Source organism: Paroedura picta, chromosome 9 (genome assembly GCF_049243985.1).
Source record: "Paroedura picta isolate Pp20150507F chromosome 9, Ppicta_v3.0, whole genome shotgun sequence".
NCBI classification, from domain to species: domain Eukaryota; kingdom Metazoa; phylum Chordata; class Lepidosauria; order Squamata; family Gekkonidae; genus Paroedura; species Paroedura picta.
This window is the reverse complement of record NC_135377.1, coordinates 65,034,323-65,049,943: the sequence shown is the minus strand read 5'-3', so window position 1 is coordinate 65,049,943 and position 15,621 is coordinate 65,034,323.

Here is a 15,621-nt window from a genome sequence, read left to right as displayed (position 1 = left end):
AAGATAAAACAGAAAGCGGGTCACTTAACCTAGGATCCCGTTTTGGTTGACTCTTTGGGCCGTTCCACATTCGTCCAAAATAGCTCAATGGTTACTAATTGAAATAGCTACAGTTTTGCTGTTATGCACAACGTCGTTGACAATCTGCAACACTCCTGAAACCGATCCGCAAAAAGCGCTTCGTTGTAGCGCTTTCGGGGAAATCCCAAAAAGTGGATTCACCCTCCGGAAAGCGCTACACTCCTGCAACCAATCTGCAACACTAGCGGGAAAGTTCTGTGCGTTACCATTGTTGCGGTTTCTGCAAAGTCTCTCCCCCTGGGTCTCTCCTCTGATCTTCCGGCAAAGCGATCGCCATTTTTTTTTCTCCAAGCGAGCGGAGATCAACGCACCGGCGAACCTTCGTTTACCCAGTGAGGCTTCCCCGGCTGCAGTCCCTCTGTTTAAAGTCACCAAGCACAAGCATCGCAGAGGCCCATTTGCTGGTTTATTTTCACTTTATTTTTCACACTGTTTTCGGCCGAAAATCGCGCCCGTGAGGGGGGGGATTTTTTTTTCACTCGGGGGGAGCGTGGCAACGATGAAACAGCAGCTCAAACACCACCTGCTACCTAAATGGGTCTCTCCGTTGCAACGAATCAATGCAGATTCGTTGCAGTGTGTGTGTGTGTGTGTGTGTGTGTGTGTGTGTGTGTGTGTGTTTTAAACCTTCCTTAAAGGGAAAGGGGCTGTTTGGGAGCATGATAACGGCCGCCCATTGGCTGGTTGACGGCCAGGGGCGGGACACAGCTCAGCAATAGCGCTTCCTTTCTAGTGATTTTTGCTGAGACCGGAACCCTGTGGGAAACGATAGAAACGCAACTGGATTCCACTACAAAGGCAGGTATGCATAACGACGAATTCCACTATTTAAAATGGCGATTTTTCGTTCAGCAAACAATTTGCTACATGGATCCCGGTGCGGAATAGCCCTTTATGTTTGACCATTTAGACTTTATGTTATAACCTTTTCACTTATAAACTTAGAGAAGACTACTGTATCATTGTGCCTTGTGATTTCCTTTTTTCTTCTGAGTCCACATTGAGGAATCCATGGTTCTATACTTGATTGGAAAAGTATGTTCCACAGTTAGGGCTGCCAGCTCCAGGTTGGGAAATTCTCGGACCGTTTCCGCATTTAGGAGACTTACCTTGTTTTAGCCTCCCTTTGGATTCACCTTTGGATGCTGCGAGTCGACTCTAGCCTTTCCACATTTGGGCTTTCCCCCCCTTATTTCCCAGGCTGAAATTTGTGACATGCTTTCTGCATTGAGTTCGACGGAGGCAGCTTCTCATCATGCTTTGCTCTCTTCATTTCAAAAAAAAGTGAGTTTTTTGCAAAATGGTGCCTGCTTGAATCTTTGTTTTCATTTTTTTAAAGGGGGTGAGTGTCTTACAACAATGTTTTTCAGTCTTAAAAAGCAGTCTTGCAGTGTTACATAGCAGTGTTATGATGTTATAATGTTATAACTCAGTTTTTTAAAAAAAATACATTTGGCACATTTTGGGAGAAAGGGAGGCGATAAATGGCACAGGGTGGTGGGATTAAGGGGTGCAAAGAAACAAAGGTGCCATAAAAGGCAGATTAAATAAACAGGGAAACATACTAGTGAAGCGTGAAGGAGTGGGGATGCAGTGGCAAGAAGGATGTGTGGCTCAGGAGAAGAGCCTCTGTTTGGCGTGCAGAAGGTCCTAAGTTCAATCCTGGCCATGTCCAGGCAGGTGATGTTGAAGACCTGAGCCTGAGACCCTGGAGAGCTGCTCCAGCGTTGAGCAGGGGGTTGGACTAGATGGCCTGTATGGCCCCTTCCAACTCTATGATTCTATGATTCTAACTTGAGGAGACAGTACTGACCTGCATGGACTGAAGTTCTGATACAGTGTCAGGCATCTTCATGTGTGAAAGAAGCAGTAGGTGGTGACAGAAAGAGGGGCAGAGGATGAACAGGGAAGCCTGGAATCCCAGTACGGGATAGTAGTTAAAGAGCAATGGCCTCTAATTGGGAGAACGTGGTTTGATTCCCCATTCCTCTTCCACATGTAGCCATCTGGATGACCTTGGGCTAGACACAGCTCTCTCAGAGCTCTCTCAGCCCATCAATATCACAGGGTGTCTGTTGTGGGGAGAGGAAGAGAAGGGTGTTTGTAAGCCACTTTGAGACTCCTCGAAATAGTGAAAAACCCAGTTTTGAGTCCAAGCTCTGCCCCCTTCCTCAGACATGGTAAGCATGCAAGAATGCCACCCCCAGATCAATGGAAGGGGCCAGTTCCCTGCTTTCATGACAATGCTGGGAATAGCTTGTGGCCGAGTCCATTAAGGCAGGATAGAGGGGGAAATGCTGTGGTGCCCCTTGGGAGCTCTCACGGAGCCCCGGTTAGGAATCCCTGCACTATACCACTGCTAGATTGGAGCCCAATAGCACCTTAAGAGACCAACAAGTTTTTCTGACCTTTGCAAGCTTATTCCCCCCCCTTCTTGTTGTTCTCTCACGTGCTACTGGACTCCAATTTAATTTTTCTATGGTAGACCAACATGGCTGCCCACTGAACCATACATACTCTATCATGCTGGCTCTCCTGGCAACATTACGCTGACAAAGTGGGTTACAGTTGCATACAGATCTTTCTCAGACTCTGTATCGGCTTGAAATTGCTGGATGGAAACCATGCCTTTCTTTTTATTTGTTTCTGTCCCCCATCCCTTCCCCTTCAAGAGCCTTTCCAGTCCTTATGTTTTTGTTGCATCTGCCTTGCACAGGGGAACGTGCTGCACGCAGCTCTCTGGATACAGGTAGTTGCCATTTCTGCGAGAACAGGGCAGTATCTGCCTCCCCCAGCTTTGCCATGCATGGTTGGAAACCCGGTTTTGTGCTGGGCATGCAATTGGGTGTAAGGCAGCATGTGAACATGTGTGTTGCCTGTTCACACAGCTGAGGAGTGTAAAAACTGGAAAGGGCTACTGCTGCTGCCTTTTGTTTAGTTCCCTGTGCCATAAGAGACTAACACCTTAATTTCTGTTTTCTTTCATCCTGAGGAAATTCCTTTCTCCAGAGTTTTAGGATACTGGAATCTAAATTTAGGCAGGTACATTTCTGATGGCAATGCCCATGTTGTGGCAGGTTGAAAAGACGTCTCATTAAATACATCATTTCTCAGAAACATGATTGTGTGTGTGTGTGTATAAAACAAATGGGGGTCATAAATGGTACTCCTTCCTCAGCCTTTCCCCCCTTAGTTGCCACCAGATGGTGCTGTCTGTTTACATTCCAATTTTACAAGCTATTTTTTTTTTATTCAACAGTATTGACCTAAAAGTAAATCTTCCCAACACAACACCTATTTAACTATTAAAGGAATCTGTCTGCCCTCATTCAGGCTACAGTATCTTACCTTTCTTCAGTGCCTGGAGCAAGCAGTGAATGGTGATTTAAAATTTTCGATTGGGATTATGCACAGGGAACAGTGGCAGGGTGACGCAACTGAATTCTGGTGCCTTTTATGTATTGCAGAATAACAAGAGCGCTTGCTAGGGTCTCTGGAATTGCTCTGCATCCCCCTCCCCACCCTCTCTAGAGTGGAACATTCCAATATTCACCGTGATGGACTGCAGAACAGAAAATCTCACCACTTGCCTTGTGATAACTTAAAGGGGGAAAGGAAACCCAGCCATGTCCAAAACCTTAATGCTTTTAAAAAAAACGCAGCAAAAGAAATATGCCTCTCGCAAATCCATCAAAAACAACAGATTCTTGAAAATGTACATGCTTATTAATAATGATAAATGGAGGAAGTGGTTGGATTTTCAGGCAGAACGGCAATAGCATATTGGGGTAGGGGGTGGGGAAAGGACTGGTGGTCCCTAAAGGAAGCAAGGAGCATATTCTGGAAAGAGTGTAAAAACAAATCTCATTTGCAACGAGGCAAAGACAGTCTTTCACAGGATTAGGCCTTTTAATTCCTATTATGAATGTGGAATTACCTGTGTTCAAAGTGCATTGCATGGAAAAAAATGTTTCAACAACGTGGAGTACAATGATCCAGTGCTCTGTCCCTATCCCAAGGAGCTTACAGTCTTGACAAAGGGAGAGAAAGGAAGGGAAGCACAACAAACAAACCTACTTAATCGCTGAGATCATCAGAAAAACCTCTGCTTGATGTTATTTTAACCGGTTTTGTTACAAGCCACTTCAAGGTAGAATGTTCTAAAGACAACAAGAGAGAAGCATGGACAGTGAGCATACGGTAACATAGAGAAAGGAACAGAATAATACCCTCTCACTGCTGCACAGTTTTATAATTGGGAGCAAAAGCAGAACATGGGAGACAACCCAGCAGCCTTGGTTTTGTTATGAAAGATAAGGAAATATTTCAGGAAGGGCTGTGGCTCAATCGTAGAGCATCTCCTCTGTATGGAGAACATTCCAAGTTCATTGTGCAGTGTCTACAGTTAGATGGAACAGGTAGGATATAGAATTATAGAGTTGGAAGGAGCCATCCAGGCCATCTAGTCCACTCCCTGCTCATTGCAGAGTCAGCCTAAAGCATCCAGGATAAGTATCTGTCCAGTTGCTGCTTGAAGACTGCCAGTGAGGGGGAGCTCACCACCTCCTTAGACAACTGATTCCACTGCTGAACTACTCTGACTGTGAAATTTCCCCTCCTGATATCTAGCTGATATCGTACTGCACGTCATTTAAACCCAGTACTATGGGTCCTCTTCTCTGCTGCCAACAGGAACTGCTCCCTGCCCTCCTTCAAGTGACCACCTTTCAAATACTCAAAGAGAGCCATCATGTCCCTTCTCAATCTCCTCTTCAGGCTGATATGATGTGAAAGATCTCTACCTGAGATCTTGAACAGGTGCTGCTTTTCAATGCAGGCAGTGTTGACCTTGAGTAGACCAATGGCCTGGCTCAGTATAAGATCTGCTATGGGCAGCTCTATCAGTTGGAGTGCAAACAGGGATTCTCCTCATTTGCAGTTTGATGCCAGCCTCATTTGTCTTCTGTTGGCGTTTGCTTCTTGTCGGATGCTGACGAGGCCTGTGTTGTTTGTAGTTCTCTCTCCCTCCTTTCAGCCCTCTTCTATTACATTTTAATGCAGATGTTTTCATCAGAGGTCATTTACTCTGTATATTCCTGGGCCATTTACAAATACGCACCGATGAATATTTCATAGCATTCGCTGGGAATTCCGTCCAAGTGATGTTTTACGGCAGTGAATCCCTGAGCAATGAACTCCACTGGCCATCCTGTTTCTGTCTTCAAGACACACTCATCGTGGATGTGGTAGGTGCCAAAATATTGTGTGGGTTTAAATGTGCGGATTTAATCCCCCCTTCCTTTTGATGCTCCATAAACTGTAGTCTTGGACTGAGAAAGGAGATCTGTTGATTACAGTCACAAATCGGGTGACAATCCCATATGTGGACTTGCGCCAAGGGAGTTGCTTGTGACTGGCTCAAGTCTAATTGGACCCTTCCACTCCACTTGGTGCAAGCCACCACGGGGTGATGCTGGAGCGTGATCCATTTCAACTGGAGGCCCACCTTTGCTCACCTGAAGATGAAGAGGCCCACTGGATCTGAAGGTGCAGGTCCCCAATGGGGAAATGCACATGTGCTGTCTAGATTCTGTTTGGGTTAATTAATAGCATCGTGTCATAGAATCATAGAATCATAGAATCATAGAGTTGGAAGGGGCCATACAGGCCATCTAGTCCAACCCCCCTGCTCAATGCAGGATCAGCCATAACCATCCTAAAGCAAGTCATAGGAGCTAGTCATAGGAGCATGGATAAGATAGGAGCAGGGTGGGACATCTGAAGAGAGGCAGCTTGCAGTAAGTGAGGGGTGAGGTTCCCTTCCGGATCAGGGCCAATTTTAAAACCTGAAAAGCTTGTCTCACTTCCAACGACCACTGCAGTTGTGGCTGGCACTGCTGAACCATGTGCATTAAGGAAGTGACTATTGAGACACAAAGGGGTACAAAATACTGATAGTGTCTGGGCAACTCAGAAATCTCTGCAACCTCGTCTCTGATTTGGGCTGTGTCTATTGGACTAGAGCCTGGAATTTATCATCTATCGTGTGAACCTTGCCCTAATCCACGCAAAACATTGTCATACGTATCTGTGGGTATTTGGCAATTGGCCAGATTATCATGAGCTCTGCCTTTCACAGCCTGCAGCAGGTTCTCTTCCTAGGTTTGACTAAAGACCATGATGTCATCAATGTAAGCCACAACACACTAGTCAAGCCCCACCAGAACCTGGTCCATCAAGTTCTGAAGAGGTTGTGGCACTGTTTAAACCCAAATGGCAACTGGGTGCAAACCCTGGGGTGTCAGGGAGGCAGTCTTCTCCCTATTTTGATCCCGTATGGTATCCACCAGTAGCCTTTCATAAAGTCTAAAACTGACATAGCCTAGTTGGAGGCAAATCCACCATTGGGATAGAAATTGAAGTTTTGAGATCTTATTATGAAGGATGGTGGTAAAGGGGTTGATGGAAGGGTTACTTCCATGAGCATTGCTATACTCATGTAGTACAGGATCCAGCCCAGGGTATTTATATAGACAGTATACTCATTCATAAGAAGAGATGAATCCCCAGGGACTAACTGGGGAGAGAGAGAATCTATTTCCTCTCCTTGTCTCTTCCAGATCCTGGCTGCCATTACCAGTTGTTTTCCCCTGCTCTCAACCTGCGTCCCCATTGTTTCAACCACTACAATATACCCTGCCCCACATGCTGTCACTGTGGTCTTTTCCTTGCTGAGACCTCATCTGTAGCCCTGCAGTGAAACTCCAGCTGTGGTTGCGATGTTAAACTCTAACTGGGATTTTCTGAGGTCTGTGCATGCATAAGTTACTTGGAGGGAGTTAGCAACATTTTAGGTATTTCTACATATCTGTGGGATCTCCCTGGGTGTGCAGAGTCTTAAACTGTAACAGCTGTTACTCCTGCTGTATGGATTTCATTCATTCATTCATTCATTCATTCATTTATTCATTCATTCATATACCGCCCTCCCTGAAGGCTCAGGGCGGTTTACATGAAACAACAAAATAGTACAGGTAACATCATTTAGGTGACAGTAAGGTGGTAACAACAACAATAACATTAACATAATAACAATAACAACAATAACATTAAAGGACAGTGAAACTGCAAGAGCCTTAGCTCAACTCGTACTGAGACCCAGGGGTTGGGTGGATTTGTTCACAGTCATAGTAGGAGGGGAGGACTTGGGGGCCAGTTGGAAGCGATGGATAGATCGACCTCAACCAAATGCTCCCTTTTGCAGGCCCTGCGGAACTGATTTAGTTCTGTCAGTTTCTGCCCAGGATCCCAGTTCTTGATTTTTTCATCCAGTGATATATAGATACATAGGAATAATGCTGATTTATTGATGCATAAATAACATAGAAAAAAATGTAAAAGTCAGTGTGAAGCAGCAGCAAATGACATGGAAATAAATATTTTGGATTATTTATCTGATATGTTCAAAGAAAAGTGGAATAAGAAAAGAGATTCATGGGTCAAAAAGAGGTTAAAACATTTGAGATGATGCTGAATTTCGTTCTACTTGGCTGAATAGTCCAGGTTAGCCTGAATTGTCAGAACTTAGGCTATCTCAGCTTTTTTACTGTTCAGAATTCCTGAGACATTCTTCAGGTTTTGAGAAACCCAAGAAGTGGCACCATATAGAATAGTGTTGGGAAGCATAGCTGTGTACACGCCCATCCATGGCCCTTTCCCTTCCCACCCCACCTCTCACCTTTTGGGGAGGGGTGGGTGAGTCGACATTACCATATATCAGGGGTAGTCAAACTGCGGCCCTCCAGATGTCCATGGACTACAATTCCCATGAGCCCCTGCTGGCAGGGGCTCATAGGAATTGTAGTCCATGGACATCTGGAGGGCCGCAGTTTGATTACCCCTGCCATATATGGTCATTTCACCCGATACATTTTTAGCAAACTTTTAAAATACATAAAAAATTCATTAACACCCACCCATTCAGGAAACCCTCCCAGGACTGTCAAGAAACCCCAGGATTTCATGAAACCCTGGTTGAGGAACCCTGACTTAGAAGCTAAGCATAGTTGAAGAAGAAGAAGAAGTTGGTTCTTATAGGCCGCTTTTCTCTACCCGAAGGAGGCTCAAAGCGGCTTATACTCGCCTTCCCTTTCCTCTCCCCACAACAGACACCCTCTGAGGTGGGTGAGGCTGAGAGAGCCCTGATATCACTGCTCGGTCAGAACAGCTTGATCAGTGTTGTAGCGAGCCCAAGGTCACCCAGCTGGCTGCATGTGGGGGAGCGCAGAATCGAATCTAGCATGCCAGATTAAAAGTCCGCACTCCTAACCACTACACCAAACCACTCTTCCAAACTGGTTGCCATGTTTTATGCTCAGATGGGAGTCCAATCAGGAAAACTGGGGTTACCATGCAGAGGAAGTCAGTGGCAAACCAGCTCTCATCACTTGTGCCTGGAACACCCCATGCACGGGGGCCCCCCATGACTTGTTTACGATGCAGCATTTGTTCTTCTTTTTAAATGTTCACCTGAAAATCACTGACTGAAATTCTCTCTATCCTAAACCCACCCGGGGTCACTTATTCCCACAAAAGCTACAGAAATGAGAAAATAATAATTTTCAATTCCAGAAAAAGCTATTTTTTTCTTTTTTGGCCTTCAGGGTCACACCAGAATTAATGCTTTTCTTTCTGCTTTTGGAAAGTCACTTGAGGCTCACCTGTGTGCTGTAAACTCTTCCCTAAGTAATTACGAATCTGCTCTTTGAATTTCTCGTTTTGGATATAGCGAAGCGGAAAAAAGAACTCAGAGAAAGCTCAAAAGCAAATTTTCAGTTTTGACCTCTTTGATAGAACTTTCCATTTCAAATAACTATTTTTACAGAGCATTTAATTGCCATGGATACTCAGTTTCCAGTTCAACAAAGAAAAAAAATGCGTTAACCTCTCCCTAGTTAATACACAAATGGATAATGTTATTCCAGAGAGGAGATTTAGAACACAGGATACTATGGGGGCTCTAAAACAGCACCTCACTTTAAGCTTTGTCTGAAACCAGTATACTGAACCCAAGTCCTTGTTGAAAGACTTTAGAATGTTCTGCTATTTGTCTGGTCAGTCCAATTCTTGTATGTATAGAATAGCCTTTCAACTTAGTAAGAAGAAACATGGAGATTTAAAATTAGAGGAAGTTCTCAGTAATATATGCCATATTTCAACATAGAAGTACACTGCTAGGCATATGGTTGGCTCCATGCCAGTTGTTCCCCATCTTCCTGACACTAAACATTTTGTTAGGCTGGTTTTAGTGGTTAAAAAGCAAACTAGTGTGGGGAGGTGGAAGTTTTATTAGCTTTCATTTCAGCTAAATGCCTTGTTGGACCTATGTGGTGAGATGGCTGATTTCTGGTATTTGAAGGTTAGCATTTGAGGTTGAATTTCATGGATACTGTCCCCTAGAGCAGGGGTAGTCAACCTGTGGTCCTCCAGATGTCCATGGACTACAATTCCCATTCTGGATGCTTTAGGCTGATTCCCAAATGCTGGCAGGGGCTCATGGGAATTGTAGTCCATGAACATCTGGAGGACCACAGGTTGACCCCTGCCCTAGAGGTGGTACTTTTCTCTGGTGCATGGAGTTCACCCCAGTGGGAACATGTCTCAAGAAAAGACTCCTTCTGCCAGAAAAAAGCACCACCATTAGCAGAATACATCTGTAGGATCTGGCTGTATGATATAATACTTCAATTATGCATGTGGACATTCAACACAACTTGCCAAGATGTAAATGGTGGCATGAAAGCTACCGAATCATGAATTGTCAGGGACTATAATAATGGACCAATCCGGAGGCCCTGTTAAGGGCCAATCAGGTTCCTCCATTAAGGGCCAATCAGAGCCCTCAGTGGGCTGCCTGAATTGTATATAACTTTGTGTCTGTGCATATATTCCTTGTCCAGTGTTTAGAGTTGGAGATTGTCTGAATAATGGGCTGTTGTTTTCAAAGAACGTCTAGCATGTGTCTACTGAACCCCAGATTTATTAATACTAATGATGATAAGTCATAGTGGACTTATGATGGCTCTGTAGGATTTCCAAGGCAAGAGATATTCAGAGGTGGTTTGACATTGCCTGCCTCCATATCATGACCCTGGTATTCCATAGAGATCTCCTATCCTAATACTAGCCAGGGTTGACCTTGCTTAGGTACCAAGATCTAATGATAATGAGTCAGCCTGGGCTATCCAGATCAGGACAGCCCATTTTACCACTACTATAAGACTCCTGCTGTGTATTGAGAACTGCCAGGTGTGAGAGAGGTCAAACACTCTCAGGTAGATATAGAGAGAGTAAACGAGTGCAAACAAGAACAGTCCCCAGACACCTGCAAGAACAAATTGCAGAAAGATCTTTCCCACAGTCTAGATGTAACTGTAAAAATATGTGACAAGAAGTCAAAAGATGTAGGTGGGTATTTTTTGCATGTAGTCCTTGCAGCCTAATTAAAAGCTGAAGAACTATGGAAAAATACTCCAGGGAAGCAGAGCTACAAATTGGCTGCTTCTCAGATGCTGATATTAAAAACAGGGCAGGCACATGTCTGTCTATTGCAGCCTTATGTTGGCAGCCACATGGCTTTTAAGTTTTGCACCTGAGCCTCTCCAGGATTGTGAAAGATTCGGAAAGCCTTTTAAAAGAGAGCTACTTATGAACATTGTTTTTTAAATGTTCTGCCTTCAAGGAATCCTTTCACAGCCAGGTTGCATGTCAAGGAGGCCATTATGTATACCATAGAACTGAACGATCCTCATGTAATATGCTTTAAGAGCACAGTAGAGGAAATATGGGATGAGTTCCAGAACTCTCAATTCCATTCCTGTGGGAGTCTGGCCAAGTTTTAGGTAATTCAGTCTCTTTGCATGAGCTGCAAGTGTACTCTGTGTTTACCCAAGGCTGTGAACTGGAGCTTAAAAGTAATACACTGGGCCATTCCGCACGACTTAAATATAGCAGAAATCTTACCTTTGGTAAACACTACAAATTCAACGTTCCGCATGATGTCGCACACAATCTGCAACACACCTGCAACACTCCCGCAAAAAGCGCTTTGTTTTAGCGCTTTTCGGGGAATCGGGAAAAGTGGGTTCCCCCTGAAAAAACCACTACACTTCTGCGCAAAAGCTGTAACAAACCAGCGAAAGACATATGTGTTCTCAATGTAGCGGTAGAAAGAAAGTCCCTCTCCCGCTCTTGCCCCGAACTTCTGGAGAAGTGATCGCCATTCCCCCCCCCCCTTAGACCTGCGAAAGCAACGAACAAGCGAGGCTTCTCTGGCTAAAGTCCCTCCACAGAAGTGATTTAAATTAAAACAAAGCTCCCTAAATTCCCAAGCACAACACAACCCCCTGTTCGGCACTGCCCATAATTTTGGCTACAATTGGCGCCCGTGGGGGGGGGTTCTACTTGAGGAGCGTGTAAACGATTAATCGCCAGCTCCTATACCAGCAAAAAGGTCTTTCCAATGCAACAATTGAATGCATATTCGTTGCAATGGGTGTGTTTGGTTTAAAAAAATAGTTCTTAAAGGGAAAGGGGCTTTTGGGGAGCATGAACACAACAGTCCATTGGCTGTTCCATTTGATTGACGGCCAGGGACAAGAAGAAGCACAGAAAAAAATTGCTTCCTTTGTTGCAATTCCAGCGAGACCGGAAACCTGTGGGGAATGAATGAAATGCTACTGGGACTCCTATATTCCACTAAAAATAAAGGTATGTGGAGTGACGAAATTCCACTATTTAATATAGCGTTTCTGCATTTGGCAACATTGGTCCTTGTGCGGAATGACCCGCAGTGATGACATTACACTTTCTTTCAGAGTGTGAGAGTCCAGTTAAAGTCTCCCAATAAGCAGACTCTGTTGAAGAAAATCTCTTTACTGAAAGTACTAGAGTGAAAGCCTATTGTAGGGCAGACAATGGGCACTAGCATGGGGGAGGTAGGCGGAGGCAGCAGGGAGATTCCCCCTCCCTCCTCTCCCCCCAAGAGCTCAGGCATGTCCTCCAGCCTTGGCATGTGGATGGAGGATACGGGTGGAGGTGGCAGTGAAAGCCTCCCTCCCTCTCCTCCTCCTGAAGAGGTCCGGCAACTCCGGCCTCCTTCTCCAGCCCTGGTGTGGGCTGTGGAGGGGCTGGAGGAGGCAGGCAGAGGTGGTAGGGAGATCTTCCCCCCCCCACAAAGAGGTCTGGAGTCTCTGGACGCCTCCTCCAGCTCTGGCGTGGGCCGCAGAGCCTGCGTCGGGACTGGAGGAGGTGGTAGGGAGATCCCCCTCCCTCTGGTGCCTCTGTCCACCTCCTCCAGTCCCGGCATGAACCACAGAGCCCATGTCAGGGCTGGAGGAGGCAGGCAGAGCCTACCTCCCTACCCTACCCTCCTGCCAAAGAGTTCCAGCGGCCCTGGCCACCTCCTCCAGCGGCCCTGGCCACCTCATCTGGCGCCACAGGAGGTGGCATGCTCTGAGGCCTGTTCCTCAGGGGCCAGGTGGTTTGTGGCCACCAGGCTCCCCGAGTGGTGTGTGGCTGTCTGGTGGGGGCAGGCCCTGTAGGGGCCGGGCCAGCCCAATCCGGGTGTGCCAAACTTTGCTGGGCATGCCCGGATTGGCCCACAGTCCAGACAGGCCCGGAGAGGCCCGGACATGGCCAGACCTGAAGGCCATTTCCCTTTTATATAGTGAGAGCTCAGATAACGAAACAGGCATTTCTAAATCCTTGCTAAGACTAACACACCTTGAGACAGCCCCCCCCCCCCATTTATCGTCTCTCTTAGAACTCCTCCTGGACTCAGGTTTATGTGCAAAACCCACCAAAGTTCACTGTCCCATTGTCTTCCCTGAAAACGAAAGTTAGATACAGCATCGCCTCTGGACCCAAAGTTGGGGATACAGCTGTGCTTGAACACCTAACAGATTTGTGGCTCATTCCGCCCATGTTAACCCTTGGTGAACTCTACAAACCTTACAAAAACATTACAAAAAGCAGATCTGCCAAGCAATATGGGTTGACTGCCTGTTCTATCTACTCCACTAAAAGATAAAGGTAAAAATATCCCCTGTGCAAGCACCAAGGCATGTCTGACCCTTGGGGTGATGCCCTCTAGCATTTTCATGGCAGACTCAATACGGGGTGGTTTGCCGCTGCCTTCCCCAGTCATTACCGTTTACCCCCCAGCAAACTGGGTACTCATTTTACCGACCTCGGAAGGATGGAAGGCTGAGTCAACCTTGAGCCGGCTGCTGGGATTGAACTCCCAGCCTCATGGGCAGAGCTTCAGACTACATGTCTTACCACTCTGCACCACAAGAGGCTCTATAACTACTCCACTACATAAGAATTATTCATACAAATATATGAATGCAAAAAACATGGCAAAAACTTGTGGTTACATGATTTTAACACAGGGAATCTTGTCCAGCAATGATGCTCTGCAAATTGAGAAACCATGAATAAACTTCTGGTTGCACCAAGTCAATCCTTTTTGCCTTGGGTTCAAGCATCAAAATATGTGGGAGTTGCTGTACCCAACTACGTTAGATTTTTAATGTGACCCTGGTAAGCCATTCTGTGCTCTTTCATTTTGGCTCCATTCATGTGAACAGAAGTGTTTATTAACTAGTGTAAGAAAGCGATTATGGTAAAGTACAGAGATTGCATGTATCGACAGTTGCAATAGGTATGTGTGTGTGTGTGTGTGTGTGTATCGACAATTTCCATTTAGATATGTGAGTTACATACTGTGACTGCTTTTAAGTCCGCACTAGTTCAATGGCTTTACTATTGTGATTTACTATGGTAAACAATTGCCCTGGATAGCCCAGGTTCACTGGTTTTCATCAAATCTGGAAGCTACTCTGAGTTGGCCCTGGTTGGGAACCAACCAAGGGAGTCCAAGTTTACTTCCCAGAAGTAGGCAGTGGCAAATTACCTTTGTTCATCTCTTGATCTGAAAACCCTGTGGAGTGGTCATAAGTCAGCGATTCAAATATCAGAGTTATTGTTATCTGTACACCGCCCGTGGCGCCGCGGGCGCCACGGACTAAATAAAACAGTAAGGGGTTCTGGGGCGGGATGTGTCCGGGATGAGGAAGGGTCCGGATTGGACCCTTCCTCATGACAGACAACCGGAGGGACCAAACGGCAGGCGCGAAGCGCCTGCCGATTGGTCCCTCCGATTCCCAGCCCCAGCAACTGCGAGCCGCGCTCAGCGCGGCTCGCAGTTGCTCCCGGCCTGACGTGGTGAGAGGCGCGAAGCGTCTCTCACCGCGTCAGGCCGGCCCCAAGGAAGCCCCCGCCGCAAACACAACACAAGACTCCAGCCGCCGAGAAGCTGCAGAAAAAAAAGAAACACCCCCGGAGGAGCCTTTCGCCGCTAGCGCGACGAGAGGCAGCAGAAAAAAAAACCCCTGTAGGAGCTCCAAGCCGCCGCGCCGACGAGAGGCAGCAGAAAAAAATTAACCCTGTAGGAGCCTTTCGCAGATCCAAGCAGCAGAAAAAAAAAACCCCTGTAGGAGCCTTTCCCAGCTCCAAGCAGCAGAAAAAAAAACCCCTGTAGGAGCTCCAAGCCGCCGCGCCGACGAGAGGCAGCAGAAAAAAATTAACCCTGTAGGAGCCTTTCGCAGCTCCACGCAGCAGAAAACAAAACCCTGAAGGAGCCTTTCCCAGCTCCAAGCAGCAGAAAAAAAAACCCCTGTAGGAGCTCCAAGCCGGCACGCCCACGACAGCTAGCAGAAAAAAAAAACCCTGCAGGAGCCTTTCACAGCTCCAAGCAGCAGAAAAAAAAACCCTGTAGGAGCCTTTCGCAGATCCAAGCAGCAGAAAACAAAACCCTGAAGGAGCCTTTCCCAGCTCCAAGCAGCAGGAAAAAAAACCCCTGTAGGAGCTCCAAGCCGGCACGCCCACGAGAGCTAGCAGAAAAAAAAAACCCTGCAGGAGCCTTTCACAGCTCCAAGCAGCAGAAAAAAAAACCCTGTAGGAGCCTTTCGCAGATCCAAGCAGCAGAAAAAAAAACCCTGTAGGAGCCTTTCGCAGATCCAAGCAGCAGAAAACAAAACCCTGAAGGAGCCTTTCCCAGCTCCAAGCAGCAGGAAAAAAAACCCCTGTAGGAGCTCCAAGCCGGCACGCCCACGAGAGCTAGCAGAAAAAAAAAACCCTGCAGGAGCCTTTCACAGCTCCAAGCAGCAGAAAAAAAAACCCTGTAGGAGCCTTTCGCAGATCCAAGCAGCAGAAAACAAAACCCTGTAGGAGCCTTTCCCAGCTCCAAGCAGCAGAAAAAAAAAAAACCCTGTAGGAGCCTTTCACAGCTCCACGCAGCAGAAAAAAAAAACACCTCCTGGTGTCCCCTGGGTCCTAGCGCCCATTGCATTCCTGGTTGCAATGGGCTTTCTTGCTAGTCATGTTATAATTGAGTAGAAGGGAGAACTTCAGTTGAGGGAAGATTTCTCTGCACCGGCATTATAGAAAAATGCAGATGCTGTAGATGATGAAAGT